General features: G+C 42.7%; 1 protein-coding gene and 1 pseudogene across 4 annotated transcripts in view; one reads left to right on the top strand and one right to left on the bottom strand.

Moving 5' to 3' along the window:
• The window catches only part of RNASE13 (ribonuclease A family member 13 (inactive)), a 46,050-nt gene that overhangs the window by 28,601 nt on the left and 2,138 nt on the right, over nucleotides 1-15,311 (bottom strand). The gene's annotated exons all lie outside the window — the stretch shown is intronic.
• Nucleotides 2,154-2,614, top strand: LOC138444087 (ribonuclease 8-like; annotated as a pseudogene).

Raw genomic sequence — 15,311 nt, 5'->3', positions numbered from 1 at the left:
GGCCAGTTGCACAGTCAGTACCTACTTGAGGAAAGCATGTTTGCAACTTAACTAGATTCAGAGCTTGTGAAGTCCATGGTCAGTCACTTGGTTGGCATGAAATGTTCCTACCAACCCTTGGCTCCTGCTGCCATCCCTACCCTCTCACACAAAAAGCCCAGAGGCTTGGGTCTGCAACACGTAATGAACAATCACATGGCAATCCAACCATCCCAGTGGGAAAGGCTCAGCTGACAGCCTGCAAAAGGGAAATATATATATTGGGTTGGCCAAAAAATTAGTTAGAGATTTTCTGTAACATCTTATGGAAAAAAACAAACAAAATGAACTTTTTGAACAACTCAATGTATTTTCTCTCTGAGGCCCAAATCAACTATTTGCTGGATAATGCTCTACTGGGATCAAAAAGCAGTGTTTCGTTAGCTTTGTGGGGAGAAGCGCAGGAGAAGGGTGAGCTCGGTTGATGAACCAGGCTCCACCTTGAAGATAGAAAGGAAAACATCTCCAGTGTTTCTCATCTGGCAATGCAGATCATAGGAGTCCAAGTGTTTTTTGCCACTTTGCAGAGCATTTTATCTCAAAGGCAGTGGAGTCACACAGAAGTCAAGGTAGGGCTCAACACGCTAGCACCGACCCAAGAGGCTACAGCTAAAGCAAGATCCCCCACTTCAATCATTTGCTCCCTCCCTTGATAATTGCTGTAATACTGCCAGTATTATCATTTACTAAATTTATATTTATATGCATTTAGTTCAAAGAGTTCTTTGAATATGAAACTGTGTAACATCATATTTCAAAGAATACTAGAATGTCACTGGATAAATAGAAGTAAAAATAAAGAATGTCATCAAATTGTTTAAAATTCTGGTGATCTTCCCTGGTGGTCCAGTGGTTGAGAATCTGCCTTCCAAGCAGAGAATGTGGGTTCGATCCCTGGTCAGGGAATTAAGATCCCACATGCCATGGGGCAACTAAGCCCACTGCTCCACAAAAGAAGCCTGCATGCTGAAACAAACCCAGTGCAGCCAAAAAAAAATGTTTAAGTTCTATCCAGATACTGTTTTCAGTTGAAGGCTCAGCCTGAGATCTGTTGTCTGTACTGAAAAGTGGGTAGAAACAAAGGCTTTACCTTCTTGTCCTAATAGGAGACTTTCATCTCTTAAATGTCATCAGGAGGATTAGAAGAGAATTATCCAAGGCAATGGTCATGTTTCACTTAAACCACAAACAGACACACTCACTCAGCCCTGTCTCTATGGGAAACACGTTCTCCTTCCCTTTTCAGCCTGGTACTAGACCAAAGGGATGGGTTGAAAGTCAAGAAGCTCTAGTCCCAGCTCTGACACTCAGTTGGTGGCCTTGGGAAGGGCACTTGCTCTTTCAGGCCCTCCAGTTCTTTCTTCTGTAAAGCAGAGTTGATTGAGATGATCTTGAGGAAACTCTTCTGCTCTGATTCTGTCATTCCAAAACTTTCTCCACTTAGGGCGATATGTCAGTCCCAGAAAGAACCCAATTCACAGAATCCTGCTTGGCTGGCTGGAACACTGAGAGTGACTGTTTTTCTAGCTTCAGTGAGAAACTGGACCACAGAGCAGAGAGGAATTAATCTGACACCACAACCTTAATATTGATTTTCAGGAATGTCTGAGCCAGCCTGGAAGAGCAAGGTATGGACCCCTGACCTACTTTCTTCCAAGACTGGTTTCCTTTTGTGGTCTGATTTCTCAGAGCTTCAAACCAGGAACATGGGAATGTGGAAAGAATAGGGGCTTTGGAAGCTGAGAAGCATCGATTCAAAGCCTGGAACACTCCCTAGCTGTGTGATGATGGGCAATTTCCTTAACTTTTCTGAGCTTCAGTTTGCTTGCTTATTAAAAATTAAAAAAAGAAAGAGTTCATACCTCATAAAACTCTTATGAAGGAAAAATTGTATATGTATTTATTGGGGGGCATAAAATGTATCATTAAATAAAATGTATCTGCTGGGACTGAGCAATTAAATGCCAGTAGTGTTTTTAAATATCTGAGGCTGTATGAACCCTGCAATAATTGATTTACAGTATGAAATTTTTAGAAGGGCTAGCAGGGCACCCCCATGGTGACCTAGTCACCCACCTCCCATCTCTTCTGTGTCCCTGTGCCCCCTGGGAGCAATGGAGCCAGCCAGAGCAGGATTCTGCCCTCTGCTGCTGCTCCTGCTGCTGGGGCTGTGGGTGGCCAAGGACCAGTCAGCGCCAAGCCCGGGAACATGACCCCAGCTCAGTGGTTTGAAACTCAGCATGTGCAACCCAGACCTCAAGGATGCAACACTGCAATACACAAAATCAACAAGTTCTCTAAGCACTGCAAAAACTTCAGCACCTTTCTGCATGAATCCATCTACTGCATGGTCATCACCTGTCAGACCCCCAACATAGCCTGCAAGAATGGTCATAAAAACTGCCACCAGAGCCAAAAGCCTATATCCCTGACTACGTGTGAGCTCCTCTCAGGAAGACTGCAGGAACAAGGAGAAGCAACTGGAGGCATTCTTCATCGTAGCCTGGGACCTGCCACAACAGAAGGATGACCTGAGGTACCAGCTGGTCCTGTGCTTTTGGATAATGTTGTCTAAGGCCAAGTGTTCCCCTCACCCCAAGCTCTGCAGACTCCTGACACTGTGGCTGCCTTTTCTCCCTTGAGTTCTTCACTAATCCTCACCCTTTTTGCAAATACCACTTCTCTCCCACGCAGCCAACTTCACATACTCTTAATTCCTTACGGGGTTTTGTGGATGCTCCAAATGATGAGGGAAGAGAGGTGATTCTCCTTAATCCTTCACTGCTGCTTACATTGTTTTCTGAGTGTGGATGCCCTGTGGCTCTTCAGGCACTAAGGCTGTTGGCATGGGTGGATCCAGGTTTTGTGGGGCTTATGGCACATGTGATTTTAGAGACCATCTTAAAGAAGAAGAACACAAAATTACAAATGCAAAGTAAAGTCAGGACCTTGGTAGAGCTGTGATTGGACCATTCAGAGGGAACCCCAGGGGAGATCATTCAAGGAAGGAGGCCAGGAGAATCTGTGCCCTGTTCACTGTACTGGGCAAAGGAATGTGTCTGACTTTGTTACAATGAAAAACCCTTCTTTTCCTGATTGAGTGTGTGCATTACTGTCCAGGGGAAGCATGGAGGTTTGGAAACCCCTCTTTATCTCCGTGAAGCGTCAGCATCATGTACCCTGCAGGCAGAAGAGACGGCAGCACCCTGAGCAGGCTCAGGCTGGAAGGAGCAGTCAGTCTGGGGGGCTCTGCCTTCCGCCCCCTTAAAAACTGCCTGGTGGTCCCACGTCACATGAAGGGGAGAATGGCAGGGAAGGGCAGGCTGAGCCCCAGGATAGCAGTCAGACCTAAGGTGGGACCCCTTGTTTATGTTCAAGACCTGACCTCATGCCTCACTGTTATGACCCAGAGCAGGAAGCTCGGATCTTTGAAGTGAACTTCCCTCCCTTGGAAATTTCAGAACCAGGACCTTCTAAAAATCTTGATCTGGTTCTAATTAGTGCTTCTCTAATTAACCACGGTGAAGGATCAGTTTTGTATGCAAAATCTGCCACAGATCAGCACTTTCATAAAATACAATAAAATGAATTACTGGAAAAATGAAATCGAATATACAGATATAGAAAACACAAGGTCGAATTTTTTTATAATCAAATTCAGTGAACATAAAAGTGGTGTATCAGATTGGGATAAAAGTTTCTCAATGCTGCCTTTCAATTTCTATACTTATGATAGATACACAGAGGAAAATGCTATATACATATACACATATAAATTCAACACCAGCATAAGACATACACGCCCATACATATATACATATACATGGGCACGTACTCACACATGTGCACGTGTGCACACAACACACACACTCAACAGTAAGGCAACACTGTCCTTCCCTCTGCTGATTCTGCCTCGCGCATACCGCTTCCTTTCCACACTTGGAAAGAGACTTTGCTACACCAACTCGAGCTCATAATAAGGAAAGCATGATTGGCGAAACATGAAGTGGCAAGAAAAGCAGAAAATCCAAAAATTCTGACTCCCAGCCCCCATCCCTGCTACCCAGAAAGAGATCTAAAGCAGAGCTCCTTGCTACCTACCACACCCACACTATCTTACCCAAATATAGCTTTCCCCACAGCACCCAGACAGCCTTCCCACATCACACTCTGCCCATTGCCACCACTATTGCACCCACCCTGTGCTTCTGACCAAGGAAGAGATACCGAAATGAGAGGAAAACAACATCCTTCTACTCCTCTGTCTTTGCCCGGGTGTTGTGGGCAGGCTTCGCTTCCTCTGTCTGCACCTTAAATGATGGTGTTTCTCAGGCTCCTATTCTTAGCTCTCTTTTCCTCTCACACTGAACCCCCTTGAATGACTTGATACAGTCCCATAGCTTCAACTGCCACTTATCTGCTCCCAAAAGCATCTCTCCGGCCCTGTCTCCCAAGTTCCAGGCACATCTCATCTCAGCACCTTGCAGACATCATTATAAAAAACACTCAGAGCTGGGCTCAGATCTGCCTGGCTGCCAAACTTGCCCCTCCTCCTGGCATCTCTCAGCCTTGGTGAGGGGAAACATCAGAGCCAGTCAGTCAAAGTCTTAATCTAAGAGACACCGGCGTCTACACATTCGTTTTCTGTTTGCTGGGGTCGCCGGTAACTCCTCATCTATCCCATGCTTGCCTGCTAACTTGTCTCAGTCATGTCAGACTCTTTGCGACCCCAATGGACTATAGCCCTCCAGGTTCCCAGGTTCCATTGTCCAGAGGATTTCCCAGGCAAGAATACTGGAGTGCGTTGCCATTTCCTTCTCCAGAATATCTTCCCCACCTAGGGATCAAACCCACATCTCTCTCTTACATCTTCTGCTTGGCAATTGGGTTCTTTACCACTAGCGCCACCTGAGACCACCCAGGTAATCCCAGGTATTACTTTAAGAGGGCGCACAAGTTCTTGGATTTTCTTTTTTCCAAATATCACTAAGTTCCTAAAATTGGTCCAACAGACATAATGATTTTGGAGGCGGCTGTGATTTGAAGCTAAGCAAATACACTTAAGTGGTTGCAATCAAGGATTTGCTATCTAGCTACAGAGGGAAGAAAAAATAATACCTTTAGGACTCTATCGAACAATAACAGAGTAGGAACTTCCCCGGTGGTCCACTGGTTAAGACTCCACCTCCCAATGCAGGAGGTACAGGTTCAATCCCTGGTGGTGGAACCCTACATGCCGAGAGGTGGGGCCAAAAAGTTAAGGGAAAAAAAAGCAGCAATAGAAGAGTATAATGAATCAAGTGGATTCTGTAACATTTCTCTCCCACCTCCCCCAGGGTTTCATTCGTCCTAACCTATAGGTTAGATTCTCTGTTCTCTGTTAAATGCTAATATTCCTGACACATGTCTCTAACATAACATTAGGCCTGTAATTAGAGTCAGGCAACACCAGGAGAAATCAAACCACTGTATATATGTAAGGGCTGTGGCTCCAGAAGCTGGCAAGAGTGTGGAACAAATTCGGAATAGAATGGATCTTTAAATAGACTAATTATATCCAAACAAGTAATGTAGCAGCTTGGGTAGGAGTTTCTGACTTCCGTGTGTAGGTTGAAGAATTAGATGCAGTGTAACTTGAATCCAGGGGCCATGGATCATGAACCTGACCCATTCAGAGACTAATGACAGAATACAGGGCCCACTGGGGCAGTTGGGGGCCTGAGAAGGGCCGCTCAAAAGCCTTGGGACCAAATCTCTGCTGGTTACATTCTCTGAGAACAGATTTCAAAAAGTCAACTGGGAAAGGCACTCCCCAGATATTTAGGATGACATAATTATTTCCTGGTCGGTAAGTTTGCTTTACTATCCATAAAATTGTAAGAATAGAAATATTTACACAAATCAAGTACATGGCGTTAGTGTGTTTGTATTAAAGACTTCCTGTGTATTTTGTATTTTCAGTATTTACAGTGTTTAAGAGAATCTAGCCTGTTACAGTAACAAATTAGTCTTGCTATTTTAAACGTGTAATTAGTTTAGATCTGTGGTTTGAAATAGAATTTTCCTTTATTTTTTTCTTCAAGTTAAAAAAACAATTTTTATGTTTATTTATTTATTTGGTTGCATTGGGTCTTTAGTTGTGGCGTGCAGGATCTTTGTTCCAGTGTGAAGGCTCCTCTAGGTGTGCGAGCTCCAGAGAGCGCAGGCTCAGTAGTTGTGGCACACAGGCTTCTGCATTGGAAAGTGAATTCTTAACCACTGGTCCACCAGAGAAGTCCCCAGTTTTTTTTTTTTACTAAAGTGTAGTTGATTTACAGTGTTGTGCTGATCTCCACTGTACAGCAAAGTAACTCAGTTATATATATATATATGTACACATCCTTTTTATGTATAGAATTTCCCTTTAAAACTAGTTTGGGGACATTTAAAAAACTTAGGAATTTAATCGCTATATTCATAAATTGTCAGATTTCTAAGAATTTTTTTAGGTATTTAGGAATGTGTGGTTGGTTAGCTCAGGTAACCAAATCACTTTGTAAGGACATGGAATATGTTAAACTTATAAAGTATACTTTTAAGTGTTTAAAGGAGTCATTAACTACATTTATAAATGGTACCAAACAGTTCATTAAGTACAATCATTTAAAGTGATTATTAAAATATACTTGTTTGCAAGTTGAACATAAAAACTTAAGGAAGAACTGAGCTTCTGATTTGCATCTTTAACATAGGGAACAAAATTTCAAAAAGCCAAAGTAGCCCTCTACATGTTTTTTTCTGGCACAAAAAGGACATTTAAAAAATTCACACCGACACTGCAAGACTGGTCCATTTTCTGGGCTGCTTTCATCTACCCAGTACAGAGCAGATTGGGTGATTATATATCCTGCTCTTCCCGTGTTTTCTGGTTTTACTAAGCCTTTAGAAGGGAGAATGGCTCTGCTGATGGAATAGCAGAGGCCGGTCTCAAGGCACAGAGCTGGCAGGGACTGACTCCAAAATTGTCTCTCCTCAGCGCCCTCCTTTCTCTCCATTGTTCCGCCTCCAGATGGGTCACTCTGCATTCTGGAGGAACTAAGAAAGGGGAGCAGGGCTTCCCTGAGGCCACTGCGGCGGTGGCAGACAAATTCAGCTGAATACGTAAAAGTAAAACTCAGAGACTATATAGCTGAGTCTCCATCCTCAATAGGGATTTTTCCTCCCTGGCCAAATTTGGAATTTTGAGACTACATATTTCCAAGTAAGATGGCTTTTTAAAAACAACAGATTGTTAAGCAAATGTTTCCTTCAATAAATCAGGCTGCTTGCCTGGAAATGTGTGTGTGTGTGTGTAAACACATGTGTTCATGGTGAGGAGGAGAAGTTATGTTCGTGGGATTAGGAGTGCTGTATTCCACCAGTTACAGATTCTCTGGGGACCAGAATGCCTGGTGTGAAGTACAAATATTTTTTAGTAGAAATAAAACACAAGACAATGTTGGGACTTCCCTAGTGGTCTAGTGGTTAAGAATTCACCTTGCAATGCAGGGTACACAGGTTCTATCCCTAGTCTGGGAACTAATATCCCACATGTCAAGTAGTAACTAAGCCTGCTGCAAGCTGCAACTACTGAGCCCAGGCATCACGCCGGGAGAGCCCGTGTGCTGCGACTAAGACCTGATGCAGCCAAATTAATTAATTAATTAACTAACTAACTAAAAACAACAATATAATGTAACAATTACTTGGAATCAGTCACTTGGGTACTGGGTGCATTTGGCTTGGGCTTTTTTTTTTTTAATCTTATTGGAGTATAGTTGATTTACAACATCGTGTTAGTTCCAGGTTACAGCAGAGTGATTCAGTAATACATATACATATATTCATTCTTTTCCAGCTTCTTTTTCCATATAAATTATTACACAGTATTGAGTAGAGTTTGCTGTGCTGTTAAGTAGGTCCTTGTTGGTTATGTATTTTATTGATATGTATAGCAGTGTGTGTGTGTGTTAGACCCACGGCTTGGGAGCTGTTGGATGCATGGCATAGTGTATTGAAAGGTTTGTAACAAAGATCTTAAGAATAGGTGGAATAGAGGCAGAGACGTGGAAGGAGAAGATGAGCATAGAACACAAGATGTCAAGGAACTGGAGACAAATTTGTGCCCACCGGCTTAGCAGTTCTGAAGACTAAGGGGTTGGGAGATCTGATTTCATGGTGCTATAATTCCCAGGTTGCCTGCCCCTGGAGGCTCGGCTGGGAGTCTGCCAATGAGCACTCCAGCCGCCACTGGATATACCTGGCACACTGAAGTCTTACTAAATGTTCATTGAACACTCAGAGCAAAGGAATGGCGCTAGGGAAATATACAAATCACAACTCTGGAAAGCTTATAAAACAAGTTATTTTAAAACTTTCTCATTATGCTTCAAAATTTCCAGAGAGGGGGAATTGACTGCCTGTCGAGACAGCCTGTCCCATTTTCTGGCAGCTCTAAATATTAAAAATTCTCCTATAGAGAACCTAATCTATGTCTCTGTCACTGCAGCAATTTGCTGATGCCCTATCACTTTGAGCCATTCAGAGTAAATCCAATTCCTTATCACACCCAACTTTGTAAATATTTTCAGTGTTTTGTGCCCCCTACCCTCCAAAATTGCCTCAACAGACAATAACACGAGCTGTAAAATGGCTTCTAAAGTTTGACCCAATAATTTTCAGTTGGTAAAATATGCTAAATGGAAATTGCTCAAAGTGAGAAGGAGTAAATTTGTGCAACCTGTTTATATTTGTCTTTGTGTGGCAAAAAAAAAAGAAAAGAAATTGTAGAAATAATACAAATTGCCCCAAATTGAGAGTGACTAAACAAATGATGGGGCAGCTATTTATAATGCATTAATTGAAGCATCAAGTCATCACTTTAGCTGGAGACAAATATACAAAAATTATTTTGATGCATAGAAATTTGTGTGGGGAATGATAAATGAAGAAAAGAGAACATTGGGACTTCCCTGCTGGTTCAGTGGTTAAGAATCTGCCTTCCAATGCAGGGGGCATGGGTTTGATCCTTTGTCAGGGAACTAATATCCTGCATGCCATGTACCATGCCCTCAACCAAAGGAAAAAAAAAAACAAAACTGTATTTTCAAATGGACTACAACTAAGTAAAAGAGTACCTGTTTTTGTATACCAATAAAGTCCCTAAATGAATTTGGAGCCTTTCCAGAACTCTGTCTCCAAACCAGTGCCTCCTTCAAATTCATCTAGTCCAGTGAACTACGCCTGACTCAGAAGACATTCCACGTGTGTTGTTTTTTCTAATTAAAGTATAATTGGATATAACATCATACCAGCTTCAGGTATAGGACACAATAGTTCAATATTTGTATGTGCTGCAAAATGATTACCAGAATAATTCGACATCTGTCACCATACATAGTTACACAAAATCTTTTTCTTGTGATGAGAACTTTTAAGAACTACTCTCTAGTCAACTTTCAAATATGTAACACAGTGTCATAAATTATTGTCATCAGTAATTACAATATTACTTCAGTTCAGTTCAGTTCAGTTATTCAGTCATGTCCCCATGAACTGCATGACCCCATGAACCGCAGCACACCAGGCCTCCCTGTCCATCACCAACTCCCAGAGTCTACCCAAACTCATGTCCATTGAGTTGGTGATGCCATCCAACCATCTCATGCTCTGTCGTCCCCTTCTCCTGCCCTCAATCTTTCCCAGCATCAGGGTCTTTTCAAATGAGTCAGCTCTTTGCATCAGATGGCCAAAGTATTGGAGTTTCAGCTTCAACATCAGTCCTTCAATGAACACCCAGGACTGAGCTCCTTTAGGATGGACTGGTTGGATCTCCTTATAGTCCAAGGGACTCTCAAGAGTCTTCTCCAACACTACAGTTCAAAAGCATCAATTCTTCAGTGCTCAGCTTTCTTTATAGTCCAATTCTCACATCCATACATGACTATTGGAAAAACTATAGCCTTGACTAGAGGACCTTTGTTGGCAAAGTAATGTCTCTGCTTTGTAATATGCTGTCTAGGTTGGTCATAGCTTTCCTTCCAAGGAGTAAGCGTCTTTTAATTTCATGGCTGCAATCACCATCTGCAGTGATTTTTAGAGCCAAAAAAAAAAAAAATAAAGTCAGCCACTGTTTCCCCATCTATTTGCCATGAAGTGATGGAACCGGACACCATGATCTTAATTTTCTGAATGTTGAGCTTTAAGGCAGCTTTTTTACTCTCCTCTTTCACTTTCATCAAGAGGCTCTTCAGTACTCCTTCACTTTCTGCCATAATGATGGTGTCATCTGCATATCTGAGGTTATTGATATTTCTCCCAGCAATCTTGATTCCAGCTTGTGCTTCCTCCAGCCCAGCGTTTCTCACGACGTACTCTGCATATAAGTTAAATAAACAGGGTGACAATATGCAGCCTTGATGTACTCCTTTTCCTATTTGGAACCAGTCTGTTGTTCCATGTCCAGTTCTAACTGTTGGTTCCTGACCTGCATACGGGTTTCTCAAGAGGCAGGTCAGGTGGTCTGGTATTCCCATCTCTTTCAGAATTTTCCACAGTTTATTGTGATCCACACAGTCAAAGGCTTTGGCATAGTCAATAAAGCAGAAATAGATGTTTTTCTGGAACTCTCTTGCTTTTTTGATGATCCAGAGCATGTTGACAATTTGATCTCTGGTTCCTCTGCCTTTTCTAAAACTGGCTTGAACATCTGGAAGTTCATGGTTCACATATTGCTGAAGCCTGGCTTGGAGACTTTTGAGCATTACTTTACTAGTGTGTGAGATGATGTCACCAATAATGTACATTGCATACTCATGACTTATTTTGTAAGTTTGTATCTTTTGATCCCCTTCATCCATTTCACCCACGTACCAACCCACCTCTTGCAAGGCAACCAGCAGTCTATACTCTGTATCTACAAGATTTTTTTAAAAGAGAAATCACATGACGTCTTTCTCGTACTTATTTTACTGAGCATAATGCCCTTCCCTGGTGGCTCAGATGGTAAAGAATCCACCTGCAATGTGGGAAACCTGGTTCAATCCCTGGGTTGGGAAGCAACCCACAGCAACCCACTCCAGTATTCTTGCCTGGAGAATCCCCATGGATGAAGAAGCCTGGCAGACTACAGTCCATGGGGTTGCAAAGAGATGGACAAAACTGAGCACCTAAGTACACACACACAGACACACACACACACACACATACCATATTTCCTTTGTCCATCTATCAACAGGTAGTCGGGCAGTTTCTGTGTCTTGGCTATTGTAAGTAATACAGCGATGAACACAGACATTCACATATCTTTTCTTCACGAAGAAACGAAAGCTAAGCAGTGGACTCCCTGCCTTGGCCTACTCACTTGTTCCTGGTTTCTATCTCTCACCTGTTCCCACTGCCATTCCTATTATGTGGGGATTTCTGCTCTCTTTACAGTCTTCGGAGCTTCCCCGGTAGATCAGCTGGTAAAGAATCTGCCTGCAATTCAGGAGACCCTGGTTCAGTTCCTGGGTTGGGAAGGTCTGTTGGAGAAGGGCTAGGCTACCCACTCCAGTGTTCTTGGGTTTCTCTGGTGGCTCAGCTGGTAAAGAATCTGCCTGCAATGCAGGAGACCTGGGTTCAATCCCTGGGTTGGGAAGATCCCCTGGAGAAGGGAACAGCTACCCACTCCAGTATTCTGGCCTGGAGAATTCCACAGACTGTATAATCCATGGGGTTGCAAAGAGTCGGACACGACCGAGTGACTCTCACTTTACAGTCTTCACCTAGTTTGGTGACATCTTTTGGACACTAGCTAGGATACAGCAGTGAGAAAAGAGATAAGATCCTTGACTTTTCATGAAGCTTAATTTTGAATGATATGTGGTGGTAGAGGTGGGTCTATTGAGAAACAGGAAATAATCAAAGAACTAATCAGACAGAGACAAATGCTGGGAGGAAAACATACATTATTTGGAGGGACAACAGATGAGAGACCAGGGAGACATTTGAGAATGCAACATTTTAGTTAGGATCGAAGGATGAGAGCCAGAACCTAGAACTGTGAAAAGAAGCCTCCAGGGAGAAGGAATATTCCAAATTAGGAATAAGCAAGGCCTGTGTGAAGCACTGAAAGGCTGCCATGACTGGAGGCTCATAGTGGCTTCCCACATCAGTGGAGTGGTAAGAGATGAGGCTGGACAGAGGAGAAAAGCAGTCGTGATACAAAGAGGAGGCCATTAGAAGAGGTTGATGGGATCTGATTGGAGTATTTTTTTTTTAACTGAAGGATAATTGCTTTACAATGTTGTGTTGATTTCTGTACATCAATGAGGATCAGCCGTAATTATATATGTATATCCCCTCTTTCTTGAGCCTCTCTCCCTCCATCCTCCCATCCCACCTCTCTAGGTCACTACAGAGCACCAGGCTAGGCTCTTGTGTTATACATCAGCTTCCCACCAACTATCCGTTTTACACATGATAGTGTTTATATGTCAGGGCTACTTTCTCAATTCGTCCTTCCCCAGCTGTGTCCACAGGTCCATCATCTACATGTGCATCCCCATTTCATCCGCACAGACAGGCTCATCAGTAATACTTTTCTAGATTCCATACATACACTTTAATATACAATATGTGTTTTTCTCTTTCTGACTTACTTCACTCTGTATAACAGGTTCTAGGTTCATCCACCTCACTACAACACGCTCAAATTTGTTATGACTTAGTAATATTCCATTATATATGTGAACCACAACTTCTTTGATCCATGGTGGTGGCAGTTTAGTCACTAAGTCATGTCCAGTTCTCATGACCCTATGGACTATAGCCTTCCAATCGCCTGTCCATAGTATTTCCCAGGCAAGAATACTGGAGTGGGTTGTCATTTCCTTCTCCAGGGGATCTTCCTGACCCAGGGATCAAACCCAGGTCTCCTGCATTGCAGGCAGTCTCCTGCATTGCAAGTGGATTCTTTACCAACTGAGCCACCAGGGAAGCTCCTTTATCTCCTGTATACCCTGAGAAAACCACAATTTAAAAAGACACATGTGCCCAATGTTCATTGCAGCATTATTTACCATAGCCAGGACATGGAAGCAACCTAGACGTCCAATGGCAGATGAATGGATAATGATCAGGGTTTTTAGAAGATCACGCTGGTGAGGGTGCAGAGAACAGCTTCTTAGGTGGCGAGAGTGGAGCAGGAAGACCAGGATGGAAATGAATGCATTAGTATAGGCAAGATGGTGGTGGTGTGGGCTTTGGTGTCACCTCATTCAAAGCAGACAAGCTATAAATGTTTAAAGGAATATTAGCAAAAAAATAAAACCAAACCTAAGGAAATTAAACAAAAAATAGAATCAGCACATATATACTACACAGATTTCTTATCCTGAAATACCTAAGGTTTGGCTCCCAGTTTCCTTGGAAAGCACGAGTAACAAGAATATGTTCTCTCAAGTCTGTCCTTCCCTGTCCCCCAAATTCCTCTTTGTGGTCCTTCACTAATTCCCCCTTACCTTGAGGTATACAGCTCAAGCAGAGCCCTAGTCCCTTCTAGTCTCTAAGTGGACAAATGTTGAACAGCCTAAAGTCCCAACCCTATGTAGAATGGCCATTACATCTCTTGGTGCACACAAGCCAGGTAATAAACATTACAGACACAAATGTTTCTTTCACCATCTCTCATGTTTGCATAACAGTACTTCCCAAAAGAACCATACTGGAAATTTCCTGGCAATTATTTTAACTATTATTTATTCTAGAACAAGACTAGTGGGGGAAATGGTTTCAATGCCTGGCCACAGTGATATATTTATCACTTTTAGAAACTCTCCCCAGCACTGGTTGCTACAAAAATAAAGTTAACACTTTTTAATATCCTTTTTAAAAAAATGTGTCTGTCTGTACCAGGTCTTAGTTGCAGCACATGGGATCTAGTTTCCTGATCAGGGACCAAACCCAGGCCCTCTTCATTGGAAGTGTGGAATCTTAACCACTGGACCACCAGGGAAGTCCCAAAGTTAACCCTTTTTAACATGATGGTTCAGTTCAGTTCAGTTGCTCAGTCGTGTCTGACTCTGCAACCCCATGGACTTTGCAGCACGCCACGCTTCCCTGTCCTAATCTAACATGTCAACCTAACATGATGGTTAGGTGGTAGAAAAGGTGTAGTGTTCAAAGCACTTCCTATATGGACTCTTGCTTGACAGCTTGGATGAAACCCTATGACAGTGGTTGAGAATGAAGGCTCTGTTGTCAGGCTGCTGGGGTTCAAATTCTGGCTTCTCCGCTCACTGTATAGTTTACAGCTTGTTTTTTAATTTCAAATAAGTCAGAATTTCATCTGTAAAATGTGAGTTTGTTACACTCCAAAGAATCTGAAATTGGTGAAATATAGTGAGAACTTCTAGTGAATGCTGGAGAGAGTTTCTAGGTCTGGTCTATTGCCAGTCTCTATTTCCTCCATTTTAATCTTACTACTTCACAGTCTCCCCAAAACCTTCACATCAACACACACACTTTCACACAGATGCACAGGTATTAGGTAAGAGCCTGCATCCTTGGAGAAAGTGGCATTTAACCACTATACGCATATCTGTCTCCTTATTTACTTAAATAAACCTTTCTAATTTAGCACAGATTAAAACTCCTGGAAGGGAATAACTTGATTTCAGAGGCTTCATCCAAAACCCCTCACCCGTAGGCTCAAAAACTTTCAATAACTCCCTTTTTCCCATGGGGGAAAAATATCCACTCGTTTTTTTTCCCCCCAGGAGCTCACAGACTACCAGAGCCAGCTTTGTGAGAAACTCGGGTTCTACCAACTGTTCCCCAATTTGTTTGAGTATAAAGAATGTTAAGATCTAATGAGGAAAAGTTCAGACTCTGTCAACACTGGGAATGGGTGAGCTGGGTTTGAAACAGATGAATAAGGTTCATAATAAACCCCCTAAGAAAATCTCCTAAATTCTGGCCTCTGTAACCAGCCACTGGGTCGCATTTACAGAGTGGACACCAGGGGGTAGCAAAATCTCACTCTCCCAGTTCTCGGCACTAATTATAAAGAGGCCGGGGGAGGCTGGATGTCTAGAGGGCTCATAACCCATTGACGGACAAGAGCTCCAGCTCCCTGCCTCTGACTGTGCTGGAAAGATGGGCACTGAGGTTTGCTGCCCTAGATTTTTTTTTTTTTTTTTTTTTTTTTTACGCTAGGAGCAGAGGGATTTTCTTGCCTCCAAAAGAATGAATATTTTCTCTCTTTTCCAGAC

The sequence above is a fragment of the Ovis canadensis genome, chromosome 7, assembly GCF_042477335.2.
Source record: "Ovis canadensis isolate MfBH-ARS-UI-01 breed Bighorn chromosome 7, ARS-UI_OviCan_v2, whole genome shotgun sequence".
NCBI classification, from domain to species: domain Eukaryota; kingdom Metazoa; phylum Chordata; class Mammalia; order Artiodactyla; family Bovidae; genus Ovis; species Ovis canadensis.
The sequence above is the reverse complement of the archived record's forward strand: the minus strand, read 5'-3'. Positions and strand labels throughout refer to the sequence as shown.